The sequence below is a fragment of the Drosophila ficusphila genome, unplaced genomic scaffold (genome assembly GCF_018152265.1).
Source record: "Drosophila ficusphila isolate 14025-0441.05 unplaced genomic scaffold, ASM1815226v1 contig_787, whole genome shotgun sequence".
NCBI lineage: Eukaryota > Metazoa > Arthropoda > Insecta > Diptera > Drosophilidae > Drosophila > Drosophila ficusphila.
In genome coordinates, this window is record NW_025064732.1 from 463,936 (window position 1) to 482,861 (window position 18,926).

Here is an 18,926-nt window from a genome sequence, read left to right on the forward strand (position 1 = left end):
TCAAAGTTATGCAAGAACTTCATTTGTTTTCGGGGCACAGTGGTTGCTCTTTGATTTAAGGTTAAGGTTCCCAAAAGTTATTAGGCTAAACTAATGGTTTAAGTTTGCTAGATTTATGAATTATTACCAAATTAATGAAGTTTTGGTGATGAAACGGTCAAATTAATGGTTATCTTCTTCAAATATTTGTTTTTTACGTTTGTTTAAAATACAATTAATAAGGTTTGTATATTAATTTGATCGAAATGGTTTTCATATGCCAAAAAATTCCACTAAAGGAGTCACAAGTTATGGAAATTAATTTAGCTTTATCTATTGTTTATAAAACTAGTTTAATTTATCGATCGAATTCGAGTTATTAGCTTTTAAAATAAGTGACTTCAATTTATGCAGTGTCTGCTTTATAGAAAATAAAAGATAACAATAAAATTAATGCATTATACAAGTAAATTATGCAGTCTTCCGTTTTTCGCTGAAATCGTTGCCTTATATTTTGCTTTACTATTTATTTAAGGTAATTAATATATGACATATTTTATCCGAAAATATTAATTCCTTGCCCACTGTTGCTCCCATTACGGCTGTCCAAATAAGTGCCGGGCGGCATTAACACTGAAATACTTGTGTCTTTTGGCTCTGGAAAATAAAGCGAAAATGAAACGAAAAAGGCCAAATTTAGCACAATCCAAGACCCGAAGACCGGAGTCGAAAGCAGACCAGCGGATGCAATTGGGTGGACACCCCGCCTCCCCCGCAAATAAAAAACACCCACAGACGAGGAGAGAAAAGCGATTTTCTGAATATTTTATGCGGCTCTGGCCGACCGCTAAATAGTAACTGTTACTAAGTTTTCCACAGCCTCGCTTGACGGCTCCACTTTTCCGTTGGCTATAGCTTCGGTTAGTCGATCTGCTCAGGCATTAACTTCCTCATATGCTTAAAGAGCAGGCGGTGGAAACCCGTTTTCCCCGTTGAACTTGCACTCGTTTTGGTTTTTGGTTTTGGTTTTTGGCTTCGGCTTTGGTTTTGGTTTTGATTTTGGCGAGTGCGTCGCTGAATCTCTTAGCACTTTGGCTAGAAAATAAAAAAACAAAAAGCTGCTCGAAATTGTGGCCGCACTCCTTTTCGCGATTTTATTTCTTCGGCACGCAGACTTACTCCACATTCACAAATTGGATTTGTATTTCGGACACGTTTTGCCGGTTTTCTTCGTTGACTTTTTGCTTATGCATCCCAGTGTGTGCGCTAGTTGATTGTGTTAATTAAAATTTAATTAGGCGTAATTTAGTGTAACTAAGCGATGGCATAAATTTAATGACATGGAACTGGCCACTGGGGCGTAAGCATGGCTAATTTATTTATGCTATCCTATCGCTTGATTTATACTTTTGGCGACTGGCCAAAAGGTTATGCTGATTGCGCATAAAAAACAAATTGAATGCATTAAAGTTGCGAGGAATGTGACTAATGAGATGATCAAGTTCGTTGCCTAAGTCTTTTGTTAGGAACTGCTTGGGAAAATACGTAGAAAATCAACTAAAAGATAAACTAACAACCATAATAAGCTAGTTACTAGGGAGGGTGATTTTTTATTATGTTTTTTTTTTTGATTTTTTTTATGTAAAAGTCGTTTTGTTCTAGCCATTGGAAAAAATAACCACAGAAATACAATTTTCAACTTGAGTTGTTAACTTGGCGACTTTAGGCTCAATACCAACAATGAAGTGACGATGAAGGTCAGTGTAATTATTACTTTTGTATTTTTTACAGTTTGACTGTCACCCAACCGCAGTAAGGAAATACCTACAACTGTGGCCGTTCACAACGGTTATTTTTGTTACAATACTTCGCCAAAACGAAAGTCATTTTGCTTGAGGTTTCTGCGGTTGATTTTGTATTGGGTTTCAGTTATTTCAATATCAATTTGATGCGTAATTCGCCAGACATTCATTTGATTTTGCTATTTCTCCGCGGGTTAAGTGTCCCTATGTAGGTTAATCCCTCATTTTTGGTTTTGCATTACATTTTTCTCTCTCGCCCACTCGCTATTTTTATTAAAAATAGCCAACGTTGAGTGGGCTGGCGAAAAACAATAGTTCCATGTTTATTAATAAATTAAAAAGGGGAGCCTAAAAAGTGACAGCTGAGTTGTGAGGGTGTTCAATTGGCATTGAACGAGCGTTACAGTAAAAATATTTGTCTTAAATAATTTGAGCGGGTAATTGGAATTTTAATTCACACATTTGTGTATTTGCAACGCGTGCGCAGACCACGAAAATCGTGCAACAATTGACCGATATGCAAATTGTTCTTGTTATTTCAGAGGCAGACTACCGGACAAACTGACGGACAGCTGGAAATTTGCATAATTGGCTCGCATTCGCGTGTTTTTCGTGTGTTCTAATTTGAATTTGATTTGTGCGACACCAAAACAGAAGCAGCACGCTCCACAAGACATTGGCAGCAAGTGTGAACAGAAAAGTTGGCACCACAATAAATTGGCTGTTTTATTTCTTTACAAAACTGGCAAAGCCACCATGTCAGCTGCAAAGTGTTGAATTGCACAGCCTTTAGATCTTAAGTAAATATATAAAATTAGGTTTTTTCAATTAAAATTTATATATAAAAAGAATTTAAGGTTTGATGATTATTCCTCTATGATAATAAATAGCAGAAATAACTAACAGCCACATTCTTAATATATTCTTGGGATTCGATTCCCCTTTTTTAAGTTCCCCTTTTCCTTTTTTCAATTAAACGTTTCCCTTGTTCTTATCTTTCTCCCATAGATCAGTTTCTCAGATTCTTGCCGTCCTCTAATTATTTATTTCTTATTTATCTCGCCTTACCTTTCAACAGTAATCTTTAACCTCATGATTTGTGTATCTCAATCTATTTTTGATGTTTGCCTCCATTTTTCAACACAAGCCATTTTTTGCGCTGCTACAATTCAATTATGAAAATAAAAAAAGCTTTTGATTGCCGCCACAATTGAACAGCAACGCCTCTATGGGTCTATTAATATATCCAACCATAAATATTATAAGTCTATCTACATACGAAAGAAACCACAATTGAGGCTAGCTTCCGTCTTTTAATACCTGGGCTGGGTTTGAATACTTTATTTCGTATGACTGAATGCTTTCAGCTCGGCTCAGAAAATAATTCGCTTTTAATATATTTCTTTTCAGATTTGTTAATTTGAAGCTGAACTTGGATAGGGGCAGGCATTCGTTTAGCAGCCGTTATTAGTCACACGCAAATTGATCTTTGTATCTTTGTATCTTTGTTCGACTTCCGTATGAGAACTGCTGAGTTATAGACAAATGCGCAAATCGGTTAATTATATAGACAGAAGAATATTGTAACGATCCCAGCCAATTAGCAGCACCCTCACTTGACTTAACCGTAAAAGGTGGGTGTGCTTTTTACTTTTATTTAATTAAGCAAATGAGCTAATCTGTTGTAATCGAGTTGACATTTGTACAAGACAAGAAACATATGATTTATGAGTTATTATACAACTAAATGGTTCCTTCGAGCATTTCACTCGTATTTCGCAATTACATAATTACAGCTTGGGCACGCCAGAGTGCCAAAAGCAGAGACAGGTTCCAGCCTCTAAGCCATTCACACTCTGCCCACGAAACAGGTAATTGTGTACGCCGTGTTTCTGTTGCCGTGTCTCAAATGTACAGACATATCATAGATGTAAGTATAATGATAGATATACTTGTTCCGTCCAATGAAAATTGTATTTTTATGATTTCCTGCTGACGCCTACAAGCAGCCCGTGCGATCAATTTTCCGCTACCTGCACCCCAGCAAACACACAAGCACACAGCGAACAAACCAGTGCGTATGCGTAATATGCATACGGCGCGTATGCGTAATGTGCAATTTTATACCCGCCTTGTGTAACATCTCTGCGCCAACGGAAAAGTCGAAAGCTAATTTTGCGAAAGTCTTCAGCCGCAATCGTCTTCAATATTTATGACGCTCTAAAAAGTTTGAAAATTATACGCTTTTTTTGACTGTTAATCACCCTGAAACCGTTAGCTTTATCACTTGCACTTGGCTTAGATTTCTGGGGTAAATATTAGAGATTTTAATTAGCAAGCATAGACTAAGTCAACAATAAGCATGAAAAAACGTAGAGGTTTACTTTGACAATGAAGTGTGTTTACTTTGAAGAATTGAGTCATGGAGGGTCAAAGAGTCATAAATAGTTGTAGATTTGAATTGCTATAAATGTTTGAAAGTCTTGAAATTCAAAACATAAAAACTTTCCCTTTTGAGAAGGTGAAAGATTGGATGTTAGAAAGTTCTGGTCATAAGTTACGAAATATAAAACAGGATCAATAAAATTGTTTCAAGCTTATAATGAAAGATATATAGTTAACAAAATAGTTAAAAATGCTTTATTTTTCCTATTTAAATATTTCTGTATTTTTTGAGTCACATTCTAAGGTTTTTTTGAACCATTAGACGGTCTCTGCATATTAACAATAATATTTAACAAACGTGGTCTTGGCAAACCAAAATATAATTCGTCACCTAAACACCGTTCTGCAGCCAAATTGAGTTGCATGCCGCGGCGCTTGAGATTGTCAGGCAACATTTACAACTAGCCGCCCTCACAGCGGTTTTGGCCCGAAAGTGAAACAAGCCAATAAATAAAGCCAACATCCAGGGTTTATCGGACTCAAAAGATCAGACCACAAGCCGTATGTAAGCCACAACCGCCGCCCTTCTTTTTCTCGCTCCCACATGCATTTCTGGCTTCAATGTGACAAAATAAATGAGCCGTTTGGCAATGCGAACAGACAGAGCGAAAAGAAAAAGCGACTCAAAATCAGGAACTGCATATTAAATGAAGCGTAACGAAAGAAAAACGACAACAGGAAAGAGGTTACCGCACAGGAGGATGGAGTTTCGGTGGAAAGGTTCGACTGCAGGGCTAAAAGATAATTACAAGTGACGCCTACAAGGGAACCCAACCATCTGGGTGGCCCAAAAAATAAAAAAACGAACTCCTCGGCTTGCGGCTCACTTTTTGTCTTTTTGTTTTGCCTAAGTGAAATATGAGCCGTAAACATATTTTTTTTCTTTTTCGGATTTTTCATGGTTTCCTTTTTGTGCGCCGCTGAAACATAATTTCATCATTGTTTAACACTTTTACTTTTTGGCCAGGCAACTCCGGCAGTAAGAAATTATAATTTACATAATAATTTGGCGCTATTTGCTGATTGATTTGCGCTGCTTGTCGCCAGCTAATCTCTAGCCTTGAACACCTCGAACAAGCTGTGAGCGCGCATTTGTCGCCCCGGTCTTTTGTTTGGCTTTAATTGCTTTCGATTTTGGCAAGAGAAGGTAGAGAAAAACATGCAAAATTTTGCCATAGATACCGATAGAAAGAAACATAAAAAACAATGAAAGAGTGGCCGAATTTGCATATGAAGTTGGCGATGCCACGATAAATTGACATGGGTGGTGTGCGAATTTTGTTCGCAGATTAAGATAGATCGGGCTTTCATTTACATAAATGGATTTAAAGAAGGTGAAAGACTCCCCCAGGCGAACACCCACGGGGATTAATATTTTAATAGGCAACAGAAGACATGCTTCTAAAATTGATTTCATGTTAAACTTGAGATTAGCAAAACACTTAAGGGTTTTTGGAAAATAAGAATTGGTCCAAGAAGTGAAATCACTTTTTATGTGTTACAGTTCTTCACGAAAAGAATTACTTTAATGGGAGCAGGAGCTTCTCCTCATAATAAACAGGGCTAATTTTCTTTAGGATTTACAAAATAATATATTTAATTCAGGATTAATATATGAACGTTTTTTAAGCGAAGTTCTTGTCTTTATGTTTTATCCTTCTTCTGATTCATGTGCGTTTACTTGATTTACGTTCGTAAAAAAGAATTACAGATTTCTACAATTTCGCATTCCCTTGTCCGAAAACAGAACTTTCATTCTTCAATCCGCCGACACCGATTGTGTTTTCCAATGTCATTACAGAAAATTACACGCCCGAGTATATCTCAAGTACCCACTACACAGTGAAACACCAAAAAGCAAACGACTTTCACCCAACAGCTGGCAGCTGCTACCAGATACCAGATACCAATTGCTGTTGCTGCTGCTGTGAGAAATCTCTGACATTTCTCCCGATTTCAGTTCACTTTATTTGCACCATTTTATGACACATTCTTCGTGTCGCTTTATTGTCAATTGTGGCTCCGCGCACAACAAATACAATGGGTGCCGTGGCTCGAACGGAAAGCAAAAGCGAAAAGTACTTTGGCAGTAGAATGGTAGCAGACTTGTGGCCGTAATTATATGCGAGGCAAAAAGTAAAATAAAATAAACTTGATACTTATTTGAAGAAAGTCAAAAGTGGAATGATTTGTCAGGCGTGACAAGAGAAGCACAGAAAAAACAAGCGAAGTTCGCATTATTTGAGGGTTCTATGGGAACTTTGAGCAATTCAACAATGGAAGGGGAAAGTGCTTAGTGCCCCTTATTCTGCGACGAGTATTCCCCTTTTTGTTTGACTAATTTCATGCAACAGAAGCAGTTTATGGCCTATTAGATATGCAAATTGAACACGATTCGCAATCAGCCTTATCACATAAATTATTTAACAAGTCGCTGTTGCTATTGTTTTTGCTGTTGTTCTGTTTGTTGTTGTTTATGCCCAACTAAGCTAAGCTTCGGATTGTTTTGTTTGCTTTGTCATTGCCATATACGAAATACGAATGGTTGTATACAACAGGCTATCTTATCGCCCGAACCTTTCCTGATACTTGCCGCCGAGTATTTTCAGTACTTGATGGCATGAGTACGTCATTGAACTTGACTTTGAAGGCGTTCCACTTTATAATACCATGTTTAGCTTTAGATCTTCACCAGATCTCCACCAGCATCTCCGCCTCCTTGCCACACTCGGTGTCAGTTGGAAACGCATTCGAAGTCACATCTGTTCGTCGCCGAAGGAAACCAGTTTTCTAAGCCGTCTGCTGTCTGCCGTCGGCCCGATGGTCACTCACAGTCGGTCGTCGGTTGAAAATTAAAGTTAATTTCTGCCTTTTTACTTTGCTGATTGGTGAGTGTGGGGGCGTCGAACAGAACTGGGGGCAAACGTTGGCGCTGCCGTCTCATGGCTGCTCGCATCAATATGCTAATTAAAACTGGAAACTGGAAATCATCCACCGACAGAGACAAATAAAATGTGATTTTTTCGTTTTGTCATGAAATTTCCCCCATGTCGACCCAATTGAGTCACAGTTATTTGGTTCTTCATTCTTGGTTTTCAACTTTTATGAGCCCATTACAACAAGTTCGTCGCTTAAGTCTTTTGTTTTATTTCACTTACTCATTTCAGAACTGGATTGAAAATTCCTGCTAATAAAACGGAATGACTTGTTAAACCAAAAAATTATGAATTGCCGTTAGCATTTTGGGTGAAATTACACAACTTAACAGTTAATTTCGTTATTTTTTTTTGCGTAATTTGCGTTTCGTTTGTCTGGACAAAACGAAATAACGAGCTCAAAGGGCAAATCGGCGGCGTTGTTGCACTTAATGAAAGAGAAAAACCGAAAAGAAAACAGTCGGTTTGAATAAAAGACAAAACGGTCGGGCAATCCGTCAGACTGACAGGCTTTTGACAGCTGAAATGCTTTTGAGGGAATTTCGCCTCGCTCTTTGTTCATTCTTTGTCTTGTGCGCAAAAAAATTTCAATTTTCATTATTTATTTACTTTGCTTTTCGGTTTCGTTGTTTCACAGTTGCACGCGGAAATAATTCAGATAATCGATGACAGCTTCATTTTTACGTTGCCTGAATGGCGAATAAGAGGTTTTTAACGAAACACTTTGTTATATTTAAGTTAAGAAGTTTAAGAATTGGAAATTGCATTATGGAATGTCGTGAATTTTTGTGTGTTTTGTGTAAGGTAAAAAATAAATATATTTATTTGACTTTTAATTGATATATTACACGTGTTCTGTGAATCACTGAACTTCTTTGCTCATTAAGACGGTTTAACTTCCAGCTCCGATTTCGTTCCCTCTTCTCTCTACTGGCTAATTTCCATATTGATTGTCCGTCACACGACTTGGGACTTTATCTTTTCTCTTTTTTTGCGAATTTGCCGTTAAGTCATGATTCGTTGACCCGCAGAACTTGTTTGTCTAGGCTTTGCCATCGGCCGGCTTTACTTCTAATTGGGTAAGGTTAGGTTAGGTTGAGCCGCCACACGAATGGGACTCTGATGGATGTCAGTCAATGAACGAGAGCCAGAGATCAGATTTCCGCGAGTGGTTCTATCGGTAATCCCGTTGCGTGGGCGATGACAAATCTTTCGGAGCACACGTGTCCGGGCACAAAGATCAAAAGTAAAGTCTCTGTTGAATATCGTGCCATATTGCGTCATTTGGATTATTTGGATTATTTCGCATGGGTCGCCACACGCTGGCCATAAAACTGCAGTTTATGGGTTTGCGAATGGGGATTTTCTGTTGAGGAAACCATATCCAGGAACTGGTAGTTAACATGGCCAAAAAGCAGACTGACATTAACACTGCACGTCTGCGCTCTAAAGATCAAAATCGCCTTTGGCGAATGGACCAAAAAAATGCATGGAATATGGTAGAATCCTATTTTGTTTTTGTTTGGTGGAAATTCTAGTTCCTCGACCTTTGGGGACCAATACAATACGAGCTCGCAACAATGCAATGCACATACCAAATAGATTGCGATTCAGCCGTTTGATTAGCGCTGACACTTTTCCCATAAATAACCAGGTAAAACATGTGCCCCCAAAGGCAGCTAAAAGAACTGTGGAGTCGAATGCGCCCCTGACACGCAAAAGTACTTAACAATGACCAAAGTGTACTTAAAAGGCTAAAAATGGTCAATACAGCAAGTACGTGGCTCGAACAAGCGACAAACTTGAAATGGCAGAAAACAGACAGCAGCTGGACTGGCTGGCTAACAAGCTCTGATGCCTTTTGGCTAAAAGACAAAGGATGCTTCTGCTGCTGCTTAGAACCGTCTGCGGCAAAATGGCAATAGCAGCAACAGCAGGAAATAAGCTGCAGCTCCTTTTAAAGCTAACCAAGGCCTTAAACAAACAGCCATTGGGACTCGGAACGGCCCTCTTTCCTCTCAAAGAATCAGCAGAGGAAGCCGAGGAAGCAAAGAGGCACCCGAGGAGGAGGTTTTGGCCAGAGCGTCTTAAGTGCTGCAGCTTGTTAGGGCCAAAACTCCCCGCTTTTTAGCCATCTCTGTCTCGCTGTGTGAGAAATCATTTCAAGGTGTCTTTCGATTGCCCTGGAAAGTCAGTTGATTAAGGGGTATATTGATTGCATGTACAGAACAAGCATTACCTTATAAATTGAAACAAATGGTTAGGAAAGTATTACCTTCGTAAATTTCAAGGTATTTTAAACTTAATATTATTTAAGAAATAAATAATTTAAAAGTAATGTATGTACTTATAAAACTTTATATTAACCATTGTATTACTTGTAGGTAAAATGTATCTAAGTAAAGAACCTATAGTTAGTTGTTTTTGAACTTTCAACTAATAATTATATTACTCTCATATGCATTTTAAGTTTTTCAATTTAGAGGTTTGCCTAAACAACTTTTGTTATAAATTTCTAGAGCATCTTTTTACCCTAACCCCCATCTGAATCTTTCCGAGGCTTATTTCTTTCCTGTTGTTATTGCCTTTGCGGCTGCTGCGTTGTTAGTTCCTTTTGTGGCTGTCTTTAAAAATAGTTTATCGCCCGATCGCGCATTTATTTCGTTTGTCTCTGTCGAAGTGTTGCCCCCTTCCCTTTCCCCTCCCCCTTTGGCCCACTGTGGACCCCAAAGTTAATGCTGTCAAGATAGCAAAAAGGAAATCAATGCAGCAGCTTGTTTTGCCGGGGCTCTAAGGGCTCTTACCAACCTCCCCTCGTTCTTCCCCTCGAATGTCCGTCTTTGTGTGAGTTACATGATAAATGCAACAGCTGTGCCAACAATAACAACAAGCACAACAACAACAAAAGTAACAAAGTGTCCAAGAAACAGGAAATGAAATCTGGGCCCTCCACCATTCGAGGTCTTTTGTGCCGGGCTTTTTGGCCCCAAAGAGGCAAACAAACTGCGAGTGGAAAAATATTCTAAATTGCTGATTAACACGCCGCCTTCTGCGTGCTCGATTAAATGCAAAATATTGCTTTCGAACCGAACATAATGAGGTGGTTTGTGCAATGGTCTATGCAAATCTGGCAACAGAATGACTTTGACTTTTTCCAAGTAATGATGGTCAGCAATCAATGGGGGGAAATTGCAAAATGGGGGAAGATTGCAGTGCATTGCAGTAACAAATTAAATATCTGTGAGACTAGAAACTCTTTAAAAATATTAAATATTATAAATAATAATAATTTGTAATAGTTTAGAAGATCATTTACGTTTTATTTATTGAAATAAATGATGTTATAATTGCGAAAGATTTATTAGCAATCTGAAACAACTGTTGGAAAGCAAACAAATAGCAAAAAAGTAGTTTTTTTTCCCTACTTGGGTGAAATACGGACACAATTCCCAGATCCCAATTCGCAATATAAATATCTTTTATTGAAACTTTCGCTTCGGTCGATTTATCACCTACGGCGACACTCAATCACACCGCATCACGTCTAAATGGTAAAGTAGAGCGCTAGCATAAAAGATTACAAGCCATCCGCAGACCTAATGACTTTCAAAATGTTCACTTTGTGCAGCCGCTTGTCTTCAGTTGTTGCCATTTCTTTCAACAATTAAATCATAAAGCGCTAAAATTAATTATGACAAATGGCGAAACGAAAACTTTTCATTTCAACAGCCAAGAGAAAAAGAAACACATGGACCAAAATGAGAGCAATAATCAATAATCGATACAAAAGTAAGTTGTTAAGGAAAAGTGAACAGCGAAATGGAAAAGTGAAAGCCGCCAAAACGCAGAATGAAGTTGAAAAAAAGTTTAAGGAAATTATGTCTGACTATCTGTGAGTGTCGGGCACAACCGCAAGATATCGGAAAAATTATCTCCGAGTTCCGCGTTTTCGGATTGAGTAACCGAAAAACATTGTTGCCACTGCAGCCTTATGAATGCCAGCCAATCCCCCTTCTCACACCCTGATATAAAAAACAAGCCAACCTGCTGGGCCATTGGACTCATTATAACCTGACTAAGCAAGTCGTCAATAGTGTATAAAGATAGAGAGTTATTGAGTATTCCCCCGCTGTACGAAGTCAATTAATTTTCAGGGTCAGGGCCCAGAAAACGGGCCGAAAAAATCAACTGAAATTGCTTGTTTCCTCGCCCAGTTATCGCACCTCAATAGCCGCACAAAAGCCATTTCTGTCTTTAATTCTAGGTCAGCGACGACCTTCACGTGTGCGCCGACAGAAATTTGCATATCGCCCCATATAAACACTGTTATATAATTCCGTCCAATTAGCCCGCATTATTAAATTTCAACTTGAACTTTTCTAACGACCGAAATGTAAACAGAGGAAATTGAGCTATCAAAAAACGCTCGAAATAGAGTTTTAAAACTGAACCAAAAGCGCTAAAAATGTTAATTTTTAAATGCAAAGAAATCTTAAAGTGAAGTTAATGATGTGTAAAAATAGAGGTTTATTGTAATGTATTCGTGTATACATTTTTAAATGCATTGTTTTATGTATTTCTATATTTATTTTAAGACACGCGTCCTACTTGCGATTTGTAATTTCGCTTTTTTAGTTTGCTGGCTGGCAATTAGTTTCAGATTATTAACTTCGGCTAGATTTTCAAATATAACAAAAGACAAAAAGAATATTGAAGCTAGTTAATTAAAACATAAATTATAAACAGCATAACAAATTAAGTGAACAAATAATTATTGAACCACGTTATGTGGGTTAACGGAAAAACTTCGATCGACTGTCAAAGTTTTCCATTTAGAAATCGTGTAAAAGTTAATTGCGATCGGCGATCAAAGTTAATTGAAAAAAATTGTTTCTGTCGGCCGTCAGTTTTCTTGCACCGATGACAGAAAGTGCAAGTGGGAAATGCTTGAAAAAATTAATGAAAATAGTTGGAAAAGAAACACCATTTGCATTTGGTTAGCATGTAAAATCTCGATTATCTTAAAATATTGTACAACTATTTTCATTGCCATATCGTAAGCGTTTTGCAAGCCAATCAACTCAAGAGCGTGAAAAACATTCAAAAAATATTAAGAAAAAACCTTTCAGAGGAAAAAATAAGTAATAATAAATAATATAATTGCTTGACTTCATGGGATAAGCAGCGGCGAACAAATTAAAACCATGAAAAAAGATAAAACCCAAATGAAAAAGCAACATCAACTAAAACTAAGACAACAAAAAAATGTTACAAATTTTCTAGCCACTATTGTTGGTGTTGTTAAAATTGCGCAGTCAAAGACCTTCATGCTCGTAATTGGCAGCCCCACATTAAGCCCATAGCCAAAAATCCCCCAAAGTGATGAAAAAATAATGAAAGACGAGAGGCAAAAGGTGACGTCCCCCTGAATAAGAGAATATCGTGAACATAATTTATGCAAGCAAGTTAAAATAAATAAACAAAAAGTGAAGTGAAGTTTCAGACAGGAGCCAAGTCAGGACTGAACCGAACTGAACCCTCAACTAATGGGATTTAATATGGCCTCTCTGTGCACCCATATGATGGCTACAAGAAGTTAACCCCTGATCACAGCCAATATGCTCTGCAAGCCCTGGCAAAATCTCCGACAAGACAATGGCCAGAGTTTGATGTCCGCGAAATGGTATCCAGTGAGTGATTTTTTAAAAGGGGTAGCTGGTTTTATTAGTTCAGTTGAGTTTCGGTTGAGTTGGATATATACTTTTGGAGTATTCATATTTATTTGCATAACAAAAAAGAGGATAATTAAAATCATCATAGGAATCATGTACGCATGATTATATTAATATATAAAATATTTATAACTTTAATTCCGTGGTGAATTTAACTTATGATAATAAAACATGTTCTTTCTAGTAACATTTTTGGAAATTAGCATCCTACTTAATTACATAGGTACCTTTTCCAAATTTAATTTAATTGGTATATTTTTAAATGAACTTTTTTGAGGTATCAAAAAGTCTTTTACACAAAAGTACCTCCCTCTAGCTCTCATTTTTTCCACCTCGCCTTAGTGTCTCTGTAATTGTTTGCAATTATTACGATTCGCAAGCACTTTTTGGCTCTGACTTTGGCTACGGCTCAGCGGGTGGCGCTGGTCGGTCTGTCCACTCCCTCGGATCCTCCCGCAGAAAAGCCCGGACGGAGCCTGGATTTTCTCCACATTAAAAGTTTTTTGCCTGTCGGGGTTTGTTGGTTCCATGGAATGACGTCAATAAACACATTTCGGCTTTTTGTTCGCTGTCATTTGGCTCTGGTTTCTGGTTTTAGTTGAGGTTTTTTCATGCAGCCTTTTTCATTCCTCTATTTTATGACACTTTGCCGCGTAAATAATTGTCATTTGGCATTGCTCGGCTTGTCATCAATCCTCGGAGTTGACGACTGTAAACTAAGAGTTTTTGCGCGACTTTTGGTAAGCGGCTTTGATTTGTTTGGTTCAATGACACAAGTCGGGAGACGCGTCTCGGTTGGGGTGCCGATTTGATGGCTCATTTAAATCGAATCATCAGGATGGCAGTTGGACCGAAGTGACTGTTGACGAGCGCAGGCACTTTGATATTTAGACGATTGGCCATGGCAACTTTCACTTGGAGATCAGTCGCCGAGTTTGGATAAGGAGATTAATTATATGCATTCGTGCAAGTTTCTGTCCTAAGTCTTTCGTATTTGACTGGCTGGCAAAGTTGTTTGTTTAGCTTGAACATTTTTGAGAGGATTTTCGGCTTTTAGGTTATCGGCATCTTTAAATCTACTTAGGCTTAGCCCAGCTTAGATAAGTGCATGTTTTTAAAATTATGCGCAGCCAAAAAGAAAAGAGAAAGAGTTTTACCATATAAACAAAAAAAAAATATTAAAATATATTCATCAGCTGCGGTTTCAACAAAAGATTTCTACTTTAGTAAACATTTTAAGGTCCATTATTGAAAGAAATCAAATCGGTAAAAAAAATTAATGGCATTGTATGGTTTATGGACCTCTTAAAAAGTAATCAAAAAATCACCGTAAATTCTAGTCACAATTTCCTCAGTTCCAGGCCGAAATGTCCACACTCGATTCTCCAACAAATTAGTTTATGACTCAAGGGAACATTTGCATTTTTATTAACCAAAAAAGAGCCGACACCCACAACGGTCCCCCGTTAAAACTCTGGCCATTATGCATATCGAATGAAGCTATTAAACGTTTAATTGCCGACATTGGCCAACTCTCAAGTTAGATATGCATGCATCCATTTCAGAGCCGAGGAATCTAAACAAATTAGTGGCATTTTCCTCATTTGCATTTCGTTTATGCAGATGCCGAGTCGAAGACTTTTCGCAATGTCCACGAGACGGCAAACAAAGAGCCTAATTGAAGGTAATTTAAATTGATTAAACATGTCTATAGGTTGGGCCTCCACTGTTCAGACGGTTCAGTGGATCGTGGTCGCTGTCTGTTTCTTTTTTTGCGGAGGTGTTTGTTTGCTGCACTTTTTTCGGCTGCTAAATGATTTGGCATTGTCTTGGAAAAAATGAAAAATGAAATGAGCCAAGAAAACGTTTGTCGTGTGGGCTGTTTGCCAGTTGTGATGGGTGGGTCACTTCTATGTTGTGTGGGGTTCTGTTCGGTATTGAATATGGTAGCATGTTTTGAGGTGTTTATGGTTTAATTAAGCCGATGATGAAAAATGAAAGGACCCGAGAACAGCTGTCCGAGATCAAAAACATAACAAGCTTATGGCAAAAATAAATTATGAAACCAAAATCCAGGCATTCTGAGCTCATCATAGGAAGACCTTGGCCAAGGCTTTAATTTCAACGTTTTTCTATGAATCACATTTGCACATCCTGTTCAAAGCCGAAAAATTAATGCCAAAAGATAAATATTTGGTTGCAAAATGCAAACAAATTGCAAACGACCTGGCTGAGTTCATTGGAAGCATTAGCTAGAAAATGATTTATAAAGAATTTGATTTGTGCCCCAGCCTTAAAAGGCAAAGCTAATAATTATGAGTTTGAGGCGTTTTGTTTTTATTTTGTTTTTCATTTTAAAAAAATATAACAATGGAAATAAATTTTGATGTTCAGCCAGAAATGTCACGAATATCATTTAGAATTATCGAGAATGCAAAGCAAGATTCCACAAATTATGAATTTTTGGCCAGCATCACCATTAAACCTTTTGTGATCGAAAAGGGTGTGGAAAGTAAAGTGTCAGTTGCCATTTTGGCATACTAAATGAGGCGATAAACGTGAGGGGCTCGACTTATTTGCAATCCTTTTTTTCTGGATTTTATCCCTGCCCTCCCATTTAATAATTTACCATAACCTATCTTTAGCTTAATTTAAAAATCTCTCGCTGTGGTGTTGAAATGCTCTTAATGTCAACCTCGGCTGCCAAGTTCTAACTCTCTGACATTCAGCACGACCGATAAAGCAACGAAAAGGCGCGTGCCCATAAAAATATATATAAAAGACCGTGTAGAGGTAAAGAAATCAAGTATTATCGCTGCTTTTGACGAGGTAATGCAATATGCCATAAGCTCCGAGTCCCGCACCCAGTTTTCCGTTTCAATATCTTTCGGAGGTGACAATTGGGGCCAACACCTTTTGAGCCCAAATGGTAATTTGCACTAATGCATGCCACAAGTTCCTAATGCGACATTTGTCGTCGCGAAATCGCTGGATATAGCCATAAATATAACTAACTTTCGGTCCACATAAAAAGAATCCGTTAGGGTTGGATTTCTTACCGGAATAAGTATGCAAAATAATGATACAAAACCAGTCAACTATCTGTATATGGTGTAAGTGCCAGAGTCTGGACACTCTGATGACTAATGGGCAATCTGTGAACTCATGCCCAGCACTAGAATCATTGAACTCCAATTGTTCGAAAATACACCAATGATTCATGATATATATGCACGGGCTATTTAGTTCTCTAATGAACCCTGTTGAGTTGGGTGGAGGTGGTAATAAGATAAATTGCCCAGCTTTAGAGTAATAAAATATCATAGCTCACAATATATGTGCAGACGAAATAATTAACTGGGAGAAATAGCGTTTCAAATCGGACAAAGGAAAGCATAAGAATATTCTCCTCCATTGTTGGCTGCTTTAAAATGGAGCAGGGCGAAATGGTTCGGAAATCGTAATTATAATTATGGGAATGGTTTCTCGGCATAAAAGAGAATGTATTTCTTTCATTTGCAATGTTTGTTAGATTTGAATAGGAAATAAATTAACAGCGAGTGAAAATAAACAGCTATAGTCAATGACCTCAGAATGGAAAATTATTGTTCAAATAATGTATACATATTTTTCAACAATACTATTCGTATAAAGTCCTTTTATATTTCTTGTTTGAATCAATCAATTTGCCAATTTAACTATTATTAATTACGATTTTTCTGATAAGTCACGTTACTACCCAACATCTAAATTCTGAACAATTTCCTTGCTGATTTATTGCATCATCGAGCATAGTTATCTACTCATTAGCTGTTCGGTTTTTGGTCAGCAATTTGTCTTGGCTCCTCTCACCAAACTTCAGACAGTTTCATGTGAGTTTCAATGCCCAGTTAGACTAGGAAAATAAACACGACAATTTATGGCCGGGGTTCAGTTGAAATAAATCAAAATGAGACGAATTGCACGTACCTGTCTGCGCGATTCGCGAGCGTTGATATCTCTTTCCAGCCTAAAGTCCACTGAAGGCGTTTTAGCTTATATTTTATTTGGCTTTATTTCATTATATTCTGGTCCGATGCAAAAAGTGGACGGTGGCAGCAGCGGTAACAACAACAACAGCAACAACAACAACAAATGCACTGCCGCCGATTGGCATCAATGTCGCTTGGCCGCTTTTTTCTCCTTTTTTTCCGCCGTGCTCCGTTGATTGTATTCACCAGCACACACAGATACACACACGCACACACACACACAGACAAAGGCACACACAGACAAGGGGCTCAATGAATCAATGGCAATTCGACTTAAAAAACGCGTGGTATACGGGAATTTTTTTTCATTAATTTATAATATTTTGTTGTCAGCTCTCGATGAATACGAAAAAACGCGTAGTCAGCTAGAGGCATTGGACAAAGGTGATTGAAAATGTTTTTGGCAAAGGCAAAAGGCTTCAACGATCCAGTGGGCGTTTGTCTGAGTGTAACAGCTGTTCAAAGGGGGAGGAAGTGGGCGGCAGGGGGACTTCTAAGCGTTGTTGCACCTGACGGAGCATCTGAAGGAAAGGAAAACCCGAGTAGCCACAACCTTTCCCTTTCTGGGACTTTTCCTTTTGTCTCTGATCTTTCACTTTCTTCGCAATTCGCAATTGTTTTCGGGACTCGAGCTGCTCAGTCTTCGAGACGAAGTCGCTTATCTCGTAGCTCTTGAATCCGCCAGTTTTGCATTTCACACTCAACGCTTGGCTTCACTTGAAGTCACAACATCCCAGCACTTTTTTAATGTTTACTCGTGTGTTTTTTGTTTTCCCTGGTTTCTAGATTATTTTGTATACTTTTGTTTTCGGCACCGAAAAGTGTGTGCTGTTCGTACAGTATGTCTGATCGCACACAGATATGTTTACACAGTATGTGGTTAATAACGAACTCGTTTTGAAGTTGACTGCTGCCCAGAAAACCGAACCGTCTGTCTCGCACGCCAACGCTGTACTAAAAGAGTTTCGCGCTCGCAACGCGCATTAAATAAGCCTTCCGTCCAACACCTGGCTCTAGCTTTTCGACTTGGCCAAGACTGTGGAGACTGTGGCTCTCGATGATGTCAGCCGCTTTGGGGAGCGGCTCTCCGGTGGAAAGAGATTTCAGTTACCAGTTACCAAGCTGCAAAGAGAAGCTAGCCAAAGTCGCTCTTTGGCTTAGTTCCATTTTTATTAACCAGACCTACACACTGTGTTTAGCTCATTGTAGTTAAGGTTGATTTATTGTCTCTTTCTCAAAAAGGAGCTGCACAATAAAACTAATAACAATTGAAAAGTGGCTGTAAGTCGAGTGGACAGAAATGAAGTCATGCTATATCCTCAACTGCACCTATTTTATTAAATGAAAAGATAAACTTGGAACACCCATTTAATACAAACTGAATAATGGAATACATACATTTCAAATAAATACAAATAATATTTCCTTACTATTTTTTGTTCTTTCTTTTAGTTTCTATAAAACCTTTTCAAACCTCGACAACCCTGCTGCACGCTCTCTTACCAATATTCTCTTTTCAACCGGCTTTTGTCTGCCAATTCAACCGGCATTTTTAACGTAACGTAATGGCGCAACGTAATACTTTCCAAGTGTGCCATTGAACCAGACTTTATGGAACTTGCTCTGATATTAAGGCTTATTTTAATACTTTTATGTCCCAACTGTGGCTCTGGCTCATTAAACATTACTGTTTTCAGCCCCAAGGTGTCATTGATGCTCCGTGAGCACACAAATTAAGCCATTAATTAGATCAGCACACTTTCGATATGATCGTATCTCAATGCTGAACGTGGGACGAGCCCAATGCAGTCTAGACTGATTACTACCCTACCTACAGCATTCATGCAACACGCACCAGCCGGTTTGGATTGGGGATAAAGAGGGGGGTTTGTGGGACTATATACTCTGATATTCGCATATGCATGTCAAGTTCAGACTCGAACGCAAGTAAGGTCTCGCCACGCACTGGGGCATGAAGATCGAATGCTCGGCTGGGAGATC

The 18,926-nt window shown here is 38.3% G+C and overlaps 1 protein-coding gene across 1 annotated transcript in view; it reads right to left on the reverse strand.

The window, feature by feature from the left end:
• The window catches only part of LOC108098730 (serine-rich adhesin for platelets), a 39,168-nt gene extending 21,279 nt beyond the window's left edge, over positions 1-17,889 (reverse strand). The window contains 1 exon segment of the mRNA XM_017201854.2: positions 17,726-17,889. The gene's annotated coding sequence lies outside the window, so the exon portion shown is untranslated.
• Positions 17,890-18,926: the final 1,037 nt, after the last annotated feature.